The following is a 17,682-nucleotide window of genomic DNA, read 5'->3' as shown; positions in this document are numbered from 1 at the left end:
GCCTGCCAACAGGCATCCCAGAAATGATTGGGAAGATGCTTGCAGCTGCTGGAGAAGATTTGGAAAGGTTTAAGGTTTAATGGGCATGGAAAACAGGGTTTCGTGTCAAGATGGTTTACTCATTTACTCATTTTTATCTATTTTAAAAACAGAAAGTCTGCTAAAGTTAACAAATGTCAGCAGTCAGAGATTGCTACACCGAGCCTAGGGCGAAGGGTATAGATGGTGTTTTGTGCCTTTCTCAACCCACGCCATTGTATCTTGCTTGAGACACTTTCCTCTAAGCTTATAAAATCACTCTTGGCTCTAGTTATTTTCTGAGAGTATGACTGAACCACTTTACAGGAAAACACTTACAGTGTTGTGCCTGAGTTGCACACTGGGGACCTGAGATTTCCCTTCCTCACAAAGCAGAAGTGACACCACCAAAGCAAACGGAGGCACAGGGTTGTGAAACTGAAGTCAGCAAGCAGAAATCCAGCCTATATTCTCTAGTGTATGCTCATTGCTGGCTATTTTTGCTAGGAGAAATTTTTGTGGAAAGGAGGGCAGGGAGAAGATAGGAATATGCAAGGCCAGAAGGATATGCTTTGAGGATTTTAAGGAGTTTGCAAGCCCATGCTGAAGAGCTAATGTCTGCCACAGCAGAAGAAGTTGGATGTCCTCATCCCCTGTGTGTTTGTGTGCATAATTTTACATAATTCATGTTCTGATGCATAATGCTGTCATTTGCCACCCTGACTTCTTGGCTCACCTTGGTGAGTTGGAGGATGTTGTTACCCTCAGATGGAAAGGAGGCTCATCTTCTGCACACACTTGGCACCTTTAGAGGATAGCTGTCCATGCACTGGGTGTGATGATCAGTAAGTGCTTGATTTGCTACACTGCCATTTGGGACTCTAACTTGAAGTGTGCTTCAGCCTGTTCAGAAAGGCGAGGGCTTAATGACTGGTTTGGATTTTCCAAAGGGATGTTTGCCCGGATGTGAGCATTTCCCCCGAGATCGTTTGCTCACAATGGAGCTCTGCGTCAGTGCTGGGGCTGGAGGCCCCGGGGATGGAGCCTGGCCAGCAGCACTTGGCCCTTCCCTGCATGACTTGGCATCCAGAGACACTGCCTGCACCCAAATGTAAACCTGAAATCACAATCTGAATATAGCCTTGAGTTCAGCTCTGTCCTGGGCTGCTGACTCTGCTGGTGGCTGTCCTCTCTCCGGCAGCTGTGGCTGGGCTCGGGCAGCACCCTCTGGTATTTCCTCTGCAGAGATATGGGTGGGGCAGAGGGCCAGAAGTCTCTTCTTTTGCTGTCTAGCGGAGAGTAAAAATAGGGAATACAGTGTGTACCTGCTCAACTACTGCCTATCTCCCCTTTGACTGCACCTATGGAGCATGCCAGGGCTGGGCTATGTCTCTTTTTAACTTTTAAATTGACAATTTCACACTGGTGCGATGTCACGTTGATGTGGCTGCCCACAGGCTCCAAAGGGCATACTACCCTTCCAGGAGATGCTGATGAGGTTAAGAGCCACTCCTCCCAGCCTCTCTAAAGTGCCTGGTAGCACCCATGGTGTTTGTGCTAGGAGAGCAGGCTACAAACACAACTCAGTTCTGCCTAAGCTGGCTAGGGTGAAGTGGCATAAAGCTACAGGAGGGATAGGGCAGTCTTTCAAATTCAGAGGCAACAAATGGGATGCTAGAGAGAAGAGAAATAAGGAATTGCCCATGGAGTAAACCCGGTGTCTTGTGAGAGAGTAAAAACTTCCAGGCTTTTTGAACTTCATCCAGACCTACGTCTGTCTCTTTTCCTTGATCTGGGTTCTCCTTTACACTATGTGTTTGAACAAAGACCAAAGGGGAATAGAAATCCTTGCATTGCAGGATACTTTCTTTTTAGTTACTCTGCTATCCCTTTCTGCTCTCCATGAAATAAAGTCATTAGATGTTTTGCATCAGAAACGGAGGAATTTCAGTATGTGGGGTTCACAGTCAAGTTGATTCAGCATAGCTGTTAGCTACTCCTGAATGACGGAATGATTTCCACAGAATGGGAACAACTGCTGGCGAAAGAGCCTTTGTGTTCAGGGGGAACAGGAGCTTGTTTGCATTCTGACAGCACCATACTGATGGGTGTTTGTAGCTGTGGTCTGGGCATCCAAAAATTATATCCACAAAGGATAGATCTGATTGTTAGAACCAAGGAAGTGATGGAGAAAATTGTAGCAATGTAGTCAGCTGCTGTGGCTGCATACATGGTTGGATCTCTGCTTCCTCCAGCTCCCTTAAGTGGGAATTGAGGCAGGTTTCCTTTCAGTAATGTTTAAAGCATTTCCCTTGCATTCATTCTTGTGTACACACTATCACAGACTTAACATCTTGGAGAAAAAAACCAGGCCTGTTTATTCCTATCTACCCTATCAGATGAAGGCTTTAGCTCATCCTCATCTGTGGCCAAGAAGAGAGACGTTTGCTTTTGCAGCATGGCTTGGCACTGGTTTTGGCTCACAAAGTGGAGCAAGTCACACTCAATTGCTGGCTGCCATGGGGGACTGACCTGGCTTGTGGGTGTCAGTCAGGTATGAGGCTGCAGCTCAGCACACACAGGCTTTGCACATCAAGGTGTGAGAAATGCTACTCACTTCCAAAAATTTAGAAAGGTTTATTAAAACCTGTGTTTATCAAAAACACAACAGAGGACTGAATAGAGAAAATATTACGGCACTGGGAGCAAAGGATCTTTCTCACCATGTGCTCACCCACACAAAGCATGTTTCGACTTGTAGCCCCTCCCAAAGTTCTGTCTGTTGACTCCTTCTCTGTCCAGTGGTGGAGTCTTCTTCCTTAAATCTTGATTGGAAGTCAGGTGTTGCCATAGTAGCAAGCTGACCCTCCCAAATGTCCCAAATCCAGGCTGTCCCCTGATAACGCAAGGGGGAGTGGCGGGGGGTAAAACATAACTATAAGTCTATAAAACTTCTCTTAACATATATACATGATATTTGCCTTTTAATTGTGAGAGTCCACCATCGCATTACTCATATGTCACAAAGGTTGGCTAAGTCAGCGCAAAGTTTCTTTCCATTTATCCTATCCCCATAAATTAAGATACATTTTCAACTAAATCTACCAAGTTTAGAGTGCGTCATGCCAGCCCTGCAGAGGGTTTCCTGTCTCTACTTTTGTAGCAATCACATTAAAACCAGCACCTCCTTACCAAGTGAGAATCAGAATGCTTCGAGCTCTGCTGGTTCCTCATAAGCTGTGCCCTGTTAGCTCCAAATATTCTTTGAACACTATCTTCTTCAAAGCTGCTTTTCAGGTAGAGTGAGTTGAAAACCAGGAGAGATTACCAGGGGGTGTTTTTTTCCTCTCTCATTTTGAGAGGAAGTATGAATTCAAAATGTTTTGACCAGCTTTGTTTTCATAAAAGAGTCCCTAAATGTAGCTGTGTTCTCTTTAGTATAAGAAAGGTAAAAAGGATGCACTGCTTTGACAGTTATCTATCTGCTGATTGCCACGTGTACCAAGTGTCAGAATGAGATTGATGGCCTTAGAAAATAAATCCACCGGAGGCAGGAAGAGTACCTTCCTTTGCTTTTTTACAATGCTAAGTGTGTGTATTGTCTGTGCTGAGCCAGTGCTGAATAATAATGAGTGACTACAGTTAGTGTCTAAGCTAAGGGAAGCCAAGCCTCCAGCCAGCCTGGGGTTAGGAGCTCTGCTGATTATTCAGTTTGAGCCAGCAATATGCATTTTGCCTAAATGCCTGAGTCTTTTCTTCCCAATTATTTTGAGGTCTAGGAGGATACATTCTTTTCTGTGGAATTTCTATGAAGTCAAAATGTTAAAATCTAAAACCTGTAAGATTAGTGTTTTAATGCTTTGAGCATGTTTGTTTGTTTGTTTTTAATCTGAGAAGAACTTCTGGCTAGAAAATATCAGTTAGACCTGTGATTGGAAAAAAAAGACAATCACTAAAACAAACAAATAACCTCTCCTCCTTCCAACTTGCTTTGTTTTGAAGGGGGTGGAGTGTGACAGGATTTTGAGTCTGTTCAACATCTGAAAATCAGAAACTGAAGGTTTCTTGCAAACTCTTCTTTCCTGTCTACTAGGCCTCTGTTTTTCTAGCCCACACAAGTCCTGCTGTTGTGCTTGTGTCTTATAATAGTGCTCATCTGGTCCATCTCTGGGGTGCCAGTGAATTTGCATCCTATCATCTAAGGAGATGACTAAGGTAAGGAAGTTCTAATTCCACCTCTCAGATCTCATTTTAGACATTCTTGAAAACAGATCTCTGGCAGTCCAGGATCTGACTGGAGTGGATGGAGGAAAAGGGTCAGGGATTCTGCCTAATCCAGCTCAAAACTCCTGACAGCACCCAATAAAAATGATATCCTGGCTGCTTTTGAAGTTTATTTCCTACTCAAAGCAAGGATTTGTCCATGGTGGCCACTGTCAAGTAGAGAGTTGGAAGTCTGACTCTGTATCCCTGAGTGACTCTGTGTTTCATAGCTACTTGGGGTTTTGTTAGTTATCAGCTCTTTATTATCAGTGTTTCATTTTGGAAACAGGATTGACTCCCTGAAATACAAGGCTCCTGTTTCCTTTGGGGAAGGGTGCTTGGTAGGTCTCCATGTGGTGGCAGGTGGGTTTTGGCAGCATGTTTTCCATTCAGATGCTTATGATTTTGAGCAGGTTCATAGCTGCTATTTGTAAAATCCTCTTCTCATTAGGTTAAAGCACTTCAGAGTTTCAGGACCTGCTGCCTTCTTCTCTTATCCCTTATGTCTTTTCCTCCCCAAGCACCTCCTGGTGTCTCTGCACTGTGGTGAATGAGCCCTGTTGCTCTTGCCTGCACCTGGGTGCTGCACATGTTATCAGCACAAAAGCCTCTGGATGGAGGAGCCCCAAGGAGAACAAGCTGGAGCAAAGATGTGGTGGGAATGTTTTGCTGGACAATCCAGCTGGCTCTTTGGCTTATCCTTGCTTGGTGGACTGAGGTGGCTCCTTCTATTCCTTACCTTGTTGATATCTAATGAGAATTTTTGCTGCTTTGGTTCGAAGGGGCCACTGTTCTGAGAGTTTCCTGACTTGGGCAGAACAAGCTGTGCTTGCACATCTGCTGGGTGCTGTTTTAGCATGGAGAAAAGGAGAGAAAAAACACCCACCTTTTGTTAAGAATGCAATGTAATATTTAGAGTTTTCTCTTCCAACTTATTTTGAAGATTTTATTAGCTTGTGGGAGTTCTGGTGCCCGTTGAAGTTTGGAAATAGGATATTATGTTCTGAAAATATAGTATTTTGCTCTAAAGTCAGTGTGGCTAAAACACAGAACTTAGAAATAAATTTTTGAGACCTGAATTTCTAGTGGGAAAGGAATTATTTTTGCTTCCTTGCTAGCTGTTTCTGCTGGACTAGGAAGACAAATTAAGGTGAGACTAGACCAGCAGAGCTGTAGTGGGAGGAAATGAGAAGACCCTCTTTGATCCCTAATGCTCAATCAAGAAGCATTTGCCAGCACTGTCAAATGAGATTTGTCAAGTCCTAGGTAGAGGCCAGCGAGACCTAGAACTGAACAAAAGGCGGAGGTTTCATACTATAAATTTGGTTTCAACATATTCAGAGTTAATCTTCCTTTACCTACATAATATGAAGGTTATTAACCTCACTGCAAATGGACCTACTGGGGAGTTAGAGTCACGTGGACAGGATTACTATGTTTTGAAAAGAATTTGTGCTGGTGACTGTAACATAATAAATGTAATAAGTGCCTCTTTAGATCTTCTATAAGTGGTAAAGAATCATTGATCACGCTGTGGGATGGGGGCTGGGGAGCTTGTTTTTGATGTTTTAGTTCCAAGTCAGAAATGAGAGCTCAGAGTTGTTGATGAAAAGAGCACATAAATTTGTTATTATTATCATTATTATTATTCATTTTTCTGTCTTAAAGAGACCGAGAGGGAGTTGGTGACAAGGGGTGAGAAATAAATCATTAGCATCTTCACATTTGCACTGCAGATTAATCTGGGGAAATGAGGCTAGTAGTTTTTAAGCCTCTTGCATATTTGCTAGGTGAACTATTTAACTTGATCTCTCCTTTTACTTTTTTTCTAACCAGAGAGTTTCCCATGTACAGATTTAAAAGGTCACAAGGTTAAGCAGAAATCAGAAGCTGATTTATTGCATAAATAACCTTAGCGGGCATTTTGGCCAATGCTGTATTAAAGTTTGTTTTAAGTTAGGCTATTTTTTTTCCTTCCACTGAAAGATGTGATTTGATTTTTTTTATATTCCTGCTCCTCTTGCCTTGTGCTCGCTTTGCTGAACCTGACAAGGTTCTCAGTGCAAGAATGATTTTCTGATCGTTTCCAAGTAAATGTCCAGCTCGGAGGGCTGGTGGTGGCTATTGTGACATTACTTTATGCTGCCCTCAGTATTCACACTTGATTTCTCCTGCTGGTCAGTATGTAACAGGTGAATCTTGGAGCTGCAGGAGCGGATGGCAGCTCTGAGCAAGGCAAAGGAAAGTGGTGGCTGTAGCAATACAACACGGTGTGAAAGCTCTGGCTAAGGGAGCTGTGTTGAGTATTTAGAAATACATCTTTAATGGAGACATGAAAAAGAGATCTGACTGCTTGTGAGCACTAGAGATCCCCTAACACGTCTTCCAAAGCAAGAGTCTTAGCCAGAGTATTGGAGGTAATTAGTCAGTCTGCCTGCATTCCTTCTGCAGCCTCAATTAATTATGAGGCTCTCGCTAACTTCTGGATAAAACCATTCTGTAGTGGTGTTAGAGGATGTTAACCAGCTGCCACCTTCAGTTTCCATTGATGCTTTATAAATATACTGTACAAAGGACTTGAAAGCAAGGACTCTTGCTTGAGGGTGCAAGCTCAGCTCCTGCTGATCTCTTCCTTCTTGAGCACTTGGTCTAAGAGGAGGAATACACAATTCTACCTGTACTGGTAGCAAATACAAATACTACAGCAAGAAAATGCTTTGGTATGCTTCAAGGGGGAAGCTGTTGCTTTTAGTGTTTCATCCTTTATTGACTGAAATATGAACACAGGCCGGCAGAGACATGTAAGCAGATTCAGTGGGAAGAGCTGTACTGCAACACAACTATCAGTGTCAGTTTCTTGGATAAGGTTGACAGGGAAAATAGGTTGGATCTTTTATTAGGTCTATTGATACTGTTGGGGGAGGTGGTCTTTTAAACATGTAAATGTGGTTTCTCATATCTGAAATAGAAGCATCAGGCTTTGAAACTAAATAAGTACATGTTGAGAACACTTTCCCCAAGTTTAGCAAAGTTATGTTAATCACTTAGACCATCTGCTGGAGAAAATGTAGTTGTGAAGCCAGGATAGGTTAGTGGCACATTAGTGAGAGAGGAGATAATAAAATTGTTTGTTGCTCTACGACAGAGTAAAGTTTTTGAGAATTACTTGTTTTTCCTGGTGGTGTTACAGATCCTTTTTAGAAGTAAAAAAGATGTTTTGTTCATTTTTTAAAGATAAATTTTCTGTGAGGTTCCAAAATTGTGCTGTATTGGCTTGGTGTTCTCATGACAGCAAAGTTCCTCAGTTTAGCAGGAGGATGAGGTTAGGATCTTACTTGCTTGTAGCCCTGCCTGGGCTGGGAGATCTCCAAGGTTTCCTGGGCAAACTCTGCTCAGCCTCTGCAGCTGGGGAGTGTAAAACAGCTACACTGCTGCTTTATCCTGAGAGGCAGGATGGCAAGAAGTGTACAGAAGAGTTAAAGTCAATCACCCCAAGAAGTGTGGCTGGTTCCTAATGGCCTGCTGCCTGAGCTTTTCAGCCTGACAGCATCTCTCCTCCTTAAACACATTGTGAAATGTTGAAAAATGATTTGGATGTCTTTATGACAGTGGCATTTGCTCAGGAGGAGCTGTCTGTTTGTTTAAATACAGCCCCAAAGGAGGTGCTTGTTTTCCTAGGATTTCCTCTAACTGCTGACCCAAACAGGAGAAGAGAGTGTCCAGGGAAGGGACATCACTGAAGCCTGGCTGAGTGCTGGCAGAAGTGTGATTAATCTTGACTAGACAGCTGTGCCAGAGCCTCTTCCAAAGTGCTGGACTGCAAACCAAACACATAGTATGCTTGTGATGACTCTCCTGTCCTTTTCAATTACTTTGTCTCTCTCTCAATTCCAAATACATCAGTCTTGTTTGAAGGCTTCATTACACCCCTCTGATGTGCTAATGCAAGTTGTAATCTGTCCTTGTTACAACATTTACTGCCAGTAAAGCTCATGTGGACAAGGAGAGGTACAATTGCAGGGAAAAGCAGTATTTAGCAAAAAGCAGCCATTTTCTTAAGTTGCCCTCTTGCTTTTTGGGAGATATCAAGATACACCTGAGAGCAAGTTCTTCATCTGGTCTAGTACCTGACTTGAAGGGAGCAGTACGGGTGTTTGAGACCACTTGTAGAACATCTGGGGAAATGCAACAAGTCTCACGGTTGTTAACATTTCCCCAAATGTGTAATTCATGGAAGGCTGTGGAGATATGCGGCCCTGCTCTGGTGTAACAAGTAGGGATCCAAACTCTTTAGGAGGGGCAGGTGGTAGAACCCCAAATGAATGAAGATACATGACGCAATGTAGAATCCCAAAACCCTCAAACTGTGTGGGAGGGAGGTTGCTTCTGCCCTTCTGCTGCTCTGGTTTCTGTGATTTAGCAAACTGGGTTATTTAGTCAATGTGATTCATTCCTCTCAGACCATCCACTGCAGTGCTCCTAATTTCAGGTCAAGAGGAAGGAAGCAAAGGCTTCTGTGTGAAACAAAGGATGTCACGTACTGATCTCCATTGTTACAGCAGTAGAGGAACTGCTGGAATAACCAAACAAAGATCAAGTGAAATTCAAAATTGATGAGAGAAGCAGAATGATAAAATAATTTTAAAATGTTGCAAAATCTCTGCAGCAATGTTGGCTCCTGCCATTTTATCACTGAGGTTAAGGAAACCTAGTGTTTTTGCAAGATCTGTGGCTCCAGGAATTCTCCTTTAGAATAAGACCCTTCTAAAAATGTATTTCCTTTTTCTCCTGGAGTAGATCTCATTAAGTTGAACAGGGCCAGATTTCCTTGTATTCCATAACCTGCTGTTTTCCTCATGAACTGGGAGGCTCATGAATTTTCCATCCGGAACTGCTGCCATGAACCTGGGGAACTGAGGCTTGTTGGTGACTGCTTGCTGCCTCTCCATGCAGTATTGTGGTAAATTCAACAAATAAGTGATTTAACAGTGCAGGAAGGTCACCAATCCTCTTTTTATACCTGTCATGTACAGCTTGAGATCCCTGTTCTGCAGCTCTTAGCTCTTGGAAAATACTTCGCTAGGAGGGCTTGTGGTCTTTTTTTTTCCCAACGGCACAATGGTGGCAAATTAGGTGCTTTAAATTTTTAAAGGAATAAAGAGGGCTGTGCTGAGTATTGAATCGCAGGTCACTGCTCTTCTCCAAATCAAGAGAATGAAATTGTTATCTGGTATGGTCACCTGCAGGAATGAAATTGAATAATGACATTAGTACATTCAAGTACAGATTCATTGACGTCAGATTTTGCTCAAATTTGGTGGGAGAGAATCAGATTACTCAGCCATCAAGTTTCATCATCGTGTCTGCATCACACACTAATGGTTTATGCCTTGGGGATCAGCAGAAATATAACTAAAGGTACTATTCTAATGTACCTCCTTGGTTATAGAATATAATAACAGAAAGAAAATGCCTTTTCAACCCCTGGTATAATTACTTATGTCTTTTCATGATGAATCATAGATGCTCTTTTGATATCTACATGATAATTTCTAGAATTTTTAAAATGCATTTTTATGTGAGTTCTTCTATTGACAAACTGTCTACAAATAACTTACTGACTTTTCAACTGCACAACTTATTTGAAATTATTCATAGATTGCTTCTTGGTTTGCTGATTGTTTACAGGCAATTCCTTTTTAGTATTCAGCGGCTGGTATTCAAGTGTTCAGCTTCCAGCTGCACAATTCAGTTCGTATTTTGACACATAGGTCACACAATAGTATTTCTGCTCCCTGACTAAATGTGTATAATTCATAGGATCTAGCTTCTTGCACGAATATTTGCATTGAATTACAAAATTCTTATTCTGCAGCCATTCTTTAGCACTTGATTATCATCAGAAACTGAAACAATCCTTTTTAATCTTATTTACAGAGTATTTATGGAAATGCTAATGCACAGTGGACATTTCCATAAATGAACAAATTTGCTGTAAAGCTCCAGCTATGCACTCAGCTGCATTTTTATTAATTTCACTTCTTCGCCCCTCTTCCTGCTATGATCTCAAAATATTAATCATTTAGATATTTATTTTTGGCATATGTGAAATTAAGTAATTTTCTGCAAAATTTATACATATAAATTATTGAGTTATAAACATTTTCTATGGAAACTGCATATAGTGACCTCCACCCTCAGTGATGGTTGCAGAGTACCCTATATGTGCTCTTCCATCTGATTTTGCAAGACTTTTCCTGTTATATGTTGCTAGAACTCCACAGTTCTGTTTAAAAGCACAATACCATGAATATAAAATCAATAGACAAAAAAAAATCCAACACTAACTGGACCAGCCAGAGCCGTTAAATGAGCAATAGCCAGTTGCTCTTATGGGTCCCAGTCTTTGGTTTGTGGTCCCACAGATCCCTTTTACCCCTGCTGTCCCCAACTGCCCCTTGCTCTGTAGAGATAAAATGATTGCAAATGTGGAGATATTTCAGTCCAAGGATTGCACTGGAAAGCAGAGAGCATGTTTGAAATTCTTGTACACATTTCTAAAATAACATTGAGAAACATGCCCTTCTGCTGTTCAGAGATAAGAGAAGACTGCCCTCGAAGAACTAAGGTGTCCAAAATAAAAAATATCATTGCTGTTTCTTAGTATGGTCCACGAACCATTTTGAAAACACTACTATTATTTTTCTTCACATATTAAAATAACCACAGTGCAAGGCATCTGGCCTCTCTGGATTCTGTTTGTTGTGTGTTCCTACACCTCTCACTGGTCCCTGGGGGTCAGGAGGGTGTTTATTACAAATGAATGTTTAATGTCTGCCTTGGAAAGCTTCTTGTCAGGCTTGGAATTTCTGGTTGCAGTGGAGAAGGGCCCTGTGGAGCATTATCTGGGCCCTGAGAGTAGTTCCTGCATCTTGTTATTGCTTTTAGTGAGGGCTTCCTTGTCTTACTGGTTGCCAGCTCATTTGGCAGAGCTGACACTTTTTTTGATTATTTTGTTTGACCTTCTTCATTTCCAGTTAACCCCTGGTACAGGAGTCCACTGCAGTGAGAGTGAGCTGTGGAGACAGGACAGTCAAAGGAGATCCCTGACTCAGCTGCCCTGGGTTCCAGCAGGACGCTGTGGCAGCTGTTCAGAGGAGACACTGAGAAAGCAAAGCCCAAAGTGATCCAAATAGTTCCTCCACCTGTCTTGCTCCTGAGGTGAGACCCAAAAGGGAAAGAAGTCTTTAGCTGTAGACACTTGTGCCGTAGCATGGCTCTGACTGCTTTTACCTGGGATGGCAGCTGGTGCCTGAACCTTAGCTTTCCTTCCCACCTGCCTTTAATTTAAGTGCAGCTGGTTTCTGCTGTGGCTAGGAGATGGAGTGTTCTGAATGCTCTAGCAGCATGTAAAAACTTTGGCAAGCTCCCTCTGAGGTGTACTTAGGTGAGGGATATGCATGCTACACCTCTCCTTACTGTCTTGAGACTGACATGCTTGTGCCTTGGAGGAGCTGTCTGGTAATTTGCCCGGATGGGCTGGAGCTGTGCAAGTGTTGAGAAAGCTTTCAAAGGCTGTGAATCTTGATTGCACCACCCATCAGTGTGAAAGAGCAAGGTTTCACAGCCGACCAAGTCTTTGTCCTTTCTCCCAGTTGCTGTGCTCACTTTCCATGCTTCAAAAAACATTTTTCTGATAGAAAGCTCCTCCATGGTCCTAGCTTGAGCTCTGTGCAGACTGCAGTGCCTTGCCAGCTGGTAGCTAGACATTAGAGCTGACTTAAGTAATCATCTATTATAAGTAGCAGTTTTCCCCTGGTGAGTCAAAGGGAACAAAAGTTTCCCCTTGCAGGAGCTCCCTTTGGCATCTTGCAGCCAAGAGCTGCTTTCTGAGGGCCTTTAAACACCTAACTCCACCCAAAATGAAATACAGCTGTCTGTCCAGAGCAGCTGTCTTAGGAGCTATGCTACAGCTCATCTGGAAGCCTTTTTATGTGCTTGTGTGGCCCAAGAGACCAAGACAAATAATGCAGGGGAGAGTTTTTGTTCAGTTGTTTCCTTGTCATGTTTTCCTGATGGCAATGCCTACCTAATTAGTTGGGATGTTTCCTCCTCTAGATTCTTGTGGAATGCTGCAGTTAAAAGCTAAGTACTAGTAAAAACTCTTTTTGCCAATTATAAGGCCAATAGGCTTATATTAGTTCACACTGCCTTTGCCAAACTGTTTTACAAGTTGTGTTGGTCTTTTCTTTTTCCCTCTCAGTTTCACTGTTTTTAGGCTAGTGCAAAACACTGAATTGCAGATGTGCCCTTTATTGAAGTGCTGAAAAAAATTGAAGCTGAAATTATAGAAAAAAACACAGGGGAAAGTCAGGCAAAAGATAAGGCCATGTTTATTTTCAAGACATACATTTGCAAGGAGCTCTGTAATAGAAAAACAGAATGCAGAGTCTTGGTTGGAAGGAATAGCGTTGGGTCCCACTTGTCTGGAGGAAACGTGAGAGTCAGAACCCCTCTTTATTGTTCAGGCTGGTAAAAAGTTGCATTTTGGCTTCTACAGACTATTACATGACCAGGCTTGGAAAGACAGGCGTATCAGCATGTGCAGCATTTTGGGAGTACTACTAAAATTGTGGCTAATGAGCAAGGCAGAAGTCCCACCATGTCAGTGACATCTAAAGTTTTGAGAGTGGGACAGATTCTTTTGGTTTCATTTGAAACACTTCCAGAGGGCCAGGTTTTTCAGAAACAGTTAAGTATTTCTTGCCTCAGGAGGCTTGAGCACCCAGACTCAGACATTTGTACTAATGCATCCCCAAACCACTGACCACTTCTAAAATTTTGTGAAGCTAGCCTCTATACATCTGCTTGGGATATGTCTATGGTCCTATTGCAGACAGATTGTTTTGCCCTCAATGGAACTGTAGTTTCTCTTGGCATCCCTTCTTCTCTTGTACTCAAGGCTCAGAATTGCTCCTTCTCTAATTGCCTGAGTCATCCAAAAGGGTATTCACTGACAATAGAGTGTTTTTAGAACAGAAAACATTGTCTCACATTTTAATAAGTGTATTAATAATTGGGAAAGCTAGAGAAAGATGTTTCTTTGCTAACACACTGTGACAGTGAACCAAAGAGCTTGATTTCTGCAGCTTTCAGAGGGGTGGCATCCCATTTCTCCAGTTCTGGGAGATTCTTTGGGATTCATCCAGCATTGTTGCAGAATCTTCAGAGTATTGTGCCATATAATAACAATTGTCCTTGATCTAAACTGCACGAGCAACTCCACACTTGCAACTTCCATTATGCTACACTGTTTTTGATTACTAGCTCTTTAAACAGCTGAATGAGAGGACACAAGAGAAAAACAGTGGGGATGGGTTGGGGGGAAAGTTGGTGATGAAAAACATTTGCAAATAGGGAAAATGCCCTTGTAATGAAAGCTGGTATGAGTCCTTAAAAGCACCATCACCAGAAAATACCAGCAAGAAATTAAAATCTGCCTTCTCCCTAGTCAGTCCATTCTCATGTGCTGTGATTCTCTGAATGCCATGCAACACAAAATGGCCGTAAGGTGCTCAAACAATTGAGCCTCAGCTAAAGAAACAATTACCTCATCCCTATGTTTCTAACATGTGCTGGAGTTGCTAATACACTTACTGATAGTCATGTTTCTTTTGGACCATTGAAAAGTTTTGAAGTTTTGACCATTTTTAACACTAAATTCCAGGAAAAAATTCTGTCAGATTTGTTCTTTCATGAAAGATTGCTGGTCAGAAAGATTGTTGTATTTGTTTTGGGTTTTGGTTGTTTTTTGTTGTTTTTGTTGTGGTTTTTTTGTGAGGCTTTTTTTGTTGGTTTTTTTTTTTTTTTGAGTTTTTTTTTTTGTTTGTTGGTTTGGTTTTGGTTTTTTTGATATTTTTAAATGTACAGAGAGTAGAAGGGAAAAAGAAAAACACAGCTCTTATGACAACTTTTTATTGTTTGTTTTCTGGAAGAGGAATAGAATGGATAGATATCTTTGCCTGGTGTTAACTTAGAGTTCTTTATCTTGCACAACTCTTTGTTTGGTTGATTCTGTATGTTCTTCATTCCTTCCAGTTACAGGAAGGAATTTCTGTCATTTATAGGTACCTCTCTGTTATGCAGACAGAGCAAACCCTTCTGAGGCCTTTAAGATTTAAGTTGTTAATAATATTTACATTTTGGCATCTGATTCTTAGTACTTGAAAATCTAGTAGCTATTTCTGTAGGGCTCAGTTCTGCCTTCACTCAGTTTTCTGCCATGGACAGCCCTATTGTTCAATGACAGCATGATTTCCATCCTAGCCAGTTAAACTGTACTTCCATGTGTGGTGTGTGGCTTTGCTGGCTTGCATGTTCCAAGGAAGTTTATTCACTGGTAATTTTTCAAGTTGTTCTAATTTGACTTATGGTGGTGTATTCACACTATACTCTTAAATGATAGCCTTTATTCAGAAGTAAAGCTCAGTAATTTGCAAGAATTAAAACTTTATTGTGGCTTGCTTGTACCTGTGCACAGCCAGAGCTACCCCAGACTCCAGGAAGAAGCAGTTAAGGACAGCACAAGTTTGGACACTGAGGTGATGCAGAAATGATGTAACTTGTGGGCAAGGAGACCTGACCTGCTCAGTGAGGAATATAGAGAAGGATTTGAGGGGACAGGGTGGTTTTCTCCATGTCTTGGAAAATCAACTTTCTTTTCTCTTCGCACTTGGCAATTTGATTTCATGTGCTCATCACCAGTTTCATTACTTTGAAGGACCAAAACCTTTGAAGCATGAGCTAGATGTTGGGAACATGATGAAAATGTCAAGATGTGCTATAGAATGGCTTTGTTGCTGTGGTCAGGAGGATTTAGGGGGAGTAGCAGGCACTGGAATGGAATTTTGCAAGATTTAACTCTTCATTTCAAGAGGATAATGGAACAACATTGCATGTCCTTTTCCATAACTGACTGTGGCTTTCTCTTTGGCCTTTATCACTTGATTATTGGGTTTTGTGTACTTTTTCCTCTTGAAATACTCGTGCTAAGCCCTTTAAAATTATTGTGTTTCAAGAAAAACAATCGGGACTTAAGAGACATTTTTTTGGGAGTGGGGGAATCTGGAGTTTGTTTAAAGAAAGGGGATCTGAAGAAGATAAAACAGAGATATCAGTTATGCAGAACTAATGACACATTCCAAAGGAGAGTTGAAGGCTATACAACTCCATGAAGTGCTCTATTCTGTTTTAGCTTTTTCACTGGGTAATCTTTTGAAGGACCAGAATCACATACACATGTATTATACATAAAACTCTGTAATACATGAAAGTATATTTGAATCTAACACTGCGTGAGGAAGCCCATGGCATTCTCATGGAGCAAGCAAACTACACTAAATTCCCTAGGCAGGAATCAAAGCCTTTCCAAACTAACCTCATTACCAGCAGATGTTTGAATTGCTGTAATAGACATACACCCTTGCTGCACATACAGTGTGTGCTGCCTTGAATATCTGGGGTTTTTTCTCCCCTTAGATGCTCCTGTAATTCTGGGAACATCCTGCCCAAAATTTTCAGTGTTCCTTCCCAGGTGAACCTGAGGAAAAAACTACAAGAGGTAGATGAGAGCCTTTAAAAGGTAGGAGAGAAAACTGCCAGATTGTAGAGCTAATAGAGTGACAGCTTGAGTGTGAAAACCCAAGTGCTGTGCTGCAGTATCCCAGGGTTCAGCCAGCCCTTTATTGAAGGAAAGAGGAGAGAGCTGCAATAGCAAACCTAAATTAACAATTCAGGCTGACAGAAAGCATCATTTCTGAGTCAAACAAGAAAAAAGACTTGAAAAACAGTTAGATTGACAATTGTTTATGCACTACAGATATTTCAAACTCAAGAAAAACTGAGGAAGTACTGATGGTTGTTAAATGATGATTTAAAATTATTTGAAGTAGCTATTAATATTGCAAATGCTTCTGTTAGGCAACCTGCTTCCTTGGGGCAGGTAATTTAATCCTATTGCTCAGAAGTGCAGTTGGTTTCTTCTTCCAATAGGTTTAGGGCACAGAGGGCATTTGAATTAATGAGAGGCAGACATAGTGGGGAAATACTCCATTATCCTTAGCCTTTGGTAAGTCTGGCTAATTAGTGAAACCCTTGAAAGAGATGTCTTTCATTTCCATGCAATTTCAAAATATTTTTTTCATCTGGTGGGGTTATCATGTGTATTGACTGGTAACACATGGGTAATATATGAAACATCTACCTTGGAAGTACCTGCACTAGAGTGGTTCTGAGTTGCTAAGTTGAAAGCCCCATGATTAGGTATATTACAAAACTTCACAAAACTGCACCTGCCAGCACTTGTTCATTTAAGGGGATTGGGGGGGGGGGGGGATGGATTTGACCTCTTTGGGTGCCAGCTAAGAATTCCTTGTGCTTATTTACATCAGAATCCCTAAATCTCCTCGTCGTGAAAATCAGAAGCATCAGTAGCCATCAACTTTGTTTTTAAGGATGAACTTTACAAGCTGTAAAAGGAACAAATTTGAGTGAAAAACAGGAGAACAGGAAAGGAAGAAACAGTGATCTCTGCACTGAAGGAATAAGCTTCAAGACTGAAGTTGTTTTCTTTCCAGTTCATTCACTGGCTTCTTGCCAGATCTTTACTTCCAATGTCTCTCTGGATTTCTGCTTCCCATCTGTAACAGGGGAAACAGAATTTTTTTCCCTGCTTTTTATTTGTTTAGTCAGCTAGCTTTTTGGGCAGGGAGCTCTTTTATGCTGTACACAGTAAGAAGCTTGGTTCTGTGGGACCAAGGGACTATCACCTCTTGTGATATGAACAGTAACAAAGGGGCAGGAAGATGTGCAAAGGCATGTTTGGGAAAGATGGCCAGTAGTTCACTTTTTTTTCCCCTTTCTCTTTTGGGGGGAGGGGACAAATTCCTTCGCCTTAGTTGCCAGGGAAGTTGAAGTATTTCTGAAATGTAGCTTTGAATAGTTTGCCACAGTTCAGCATGGTGCACAGTAGGCCACATGGCTTCTTGGTGGTAGGATCCCCAATTGCAGTGGTTACCATGAATATGGTTGCCATTCTTGTAATTGATCCCAGATTGGGTAGTTTTTCCATTTCAGGGTATGGGGAAAAATCTGTATTATTTTGTTAGCATTAAGTAGTAATTGTGAGTGTTCACAGTTGAGCAGGCAGCAGTGTTGGTGGGGAAACTCCTGGGTGAGGGGCTCAGTGCAGTGCTGTGGGTAGATGTGGTGGATTTGGCCAGTGTCTGATCATGTCATTTGATGTGCACCCAGCCGTCTGCTGGCTGTTCCCCACAGCATGTTGAAGAACTCTCTCACACACTTGACATACCTAAACTCAGGTTTCAGAGGTGAGTCAGATTA

The 17,682-nt window shown here is 41.8% G+C and overlaps 1 protein-coding gene across 4 annotated transcripts in view; it reads left to right on the top strand.

Moving 5' to 3' along the window:
• Positions 1-17,682, top strand: part of TSPAN18 (tetraspanin 18) — a 123,086-nt gene that overhangs the window by 41,213 nt on the left and 64,191 nt on the right. The window contains exon 1 of one of the 4 annotated variants that reach the window (XM_071427568.1): positions 11,393-11,502. The exons of the other annotated variants lie outside the window; for them this stretch is intronic. The gene's annotated coding sequence lies outside the window, so the exon portion shown is untranslated. Of the gene's footprint in view, positions 1-11,392; positions 11,503-17,682 lie in introns of those variants that run through there. 4 annotated transcript variants of the gene reach the window in all.

This window comes from Agelaius tricolor, unplaced genomic scaffold (genome assembly GCF_023055355.1).
Source record: "Agelaius tricolor isolate 1412-34295 unplaced genomic scaffold, bAgeTri1.0.p SCAF_5, whole genome shotgun sequence".
NCBI classification, from domain to species: domain Eukaryota; kingdom Metazoa; phylum Chordata; class Aves; order Passeriformes; family Icteridae; genus Agelaius; species Agelaius tricolor.
The sequence above is the reverse complement of the archived record's forward strand: the minus strand, read 5'-3'. Positions and strand labels throughout refer to the sequence as shown.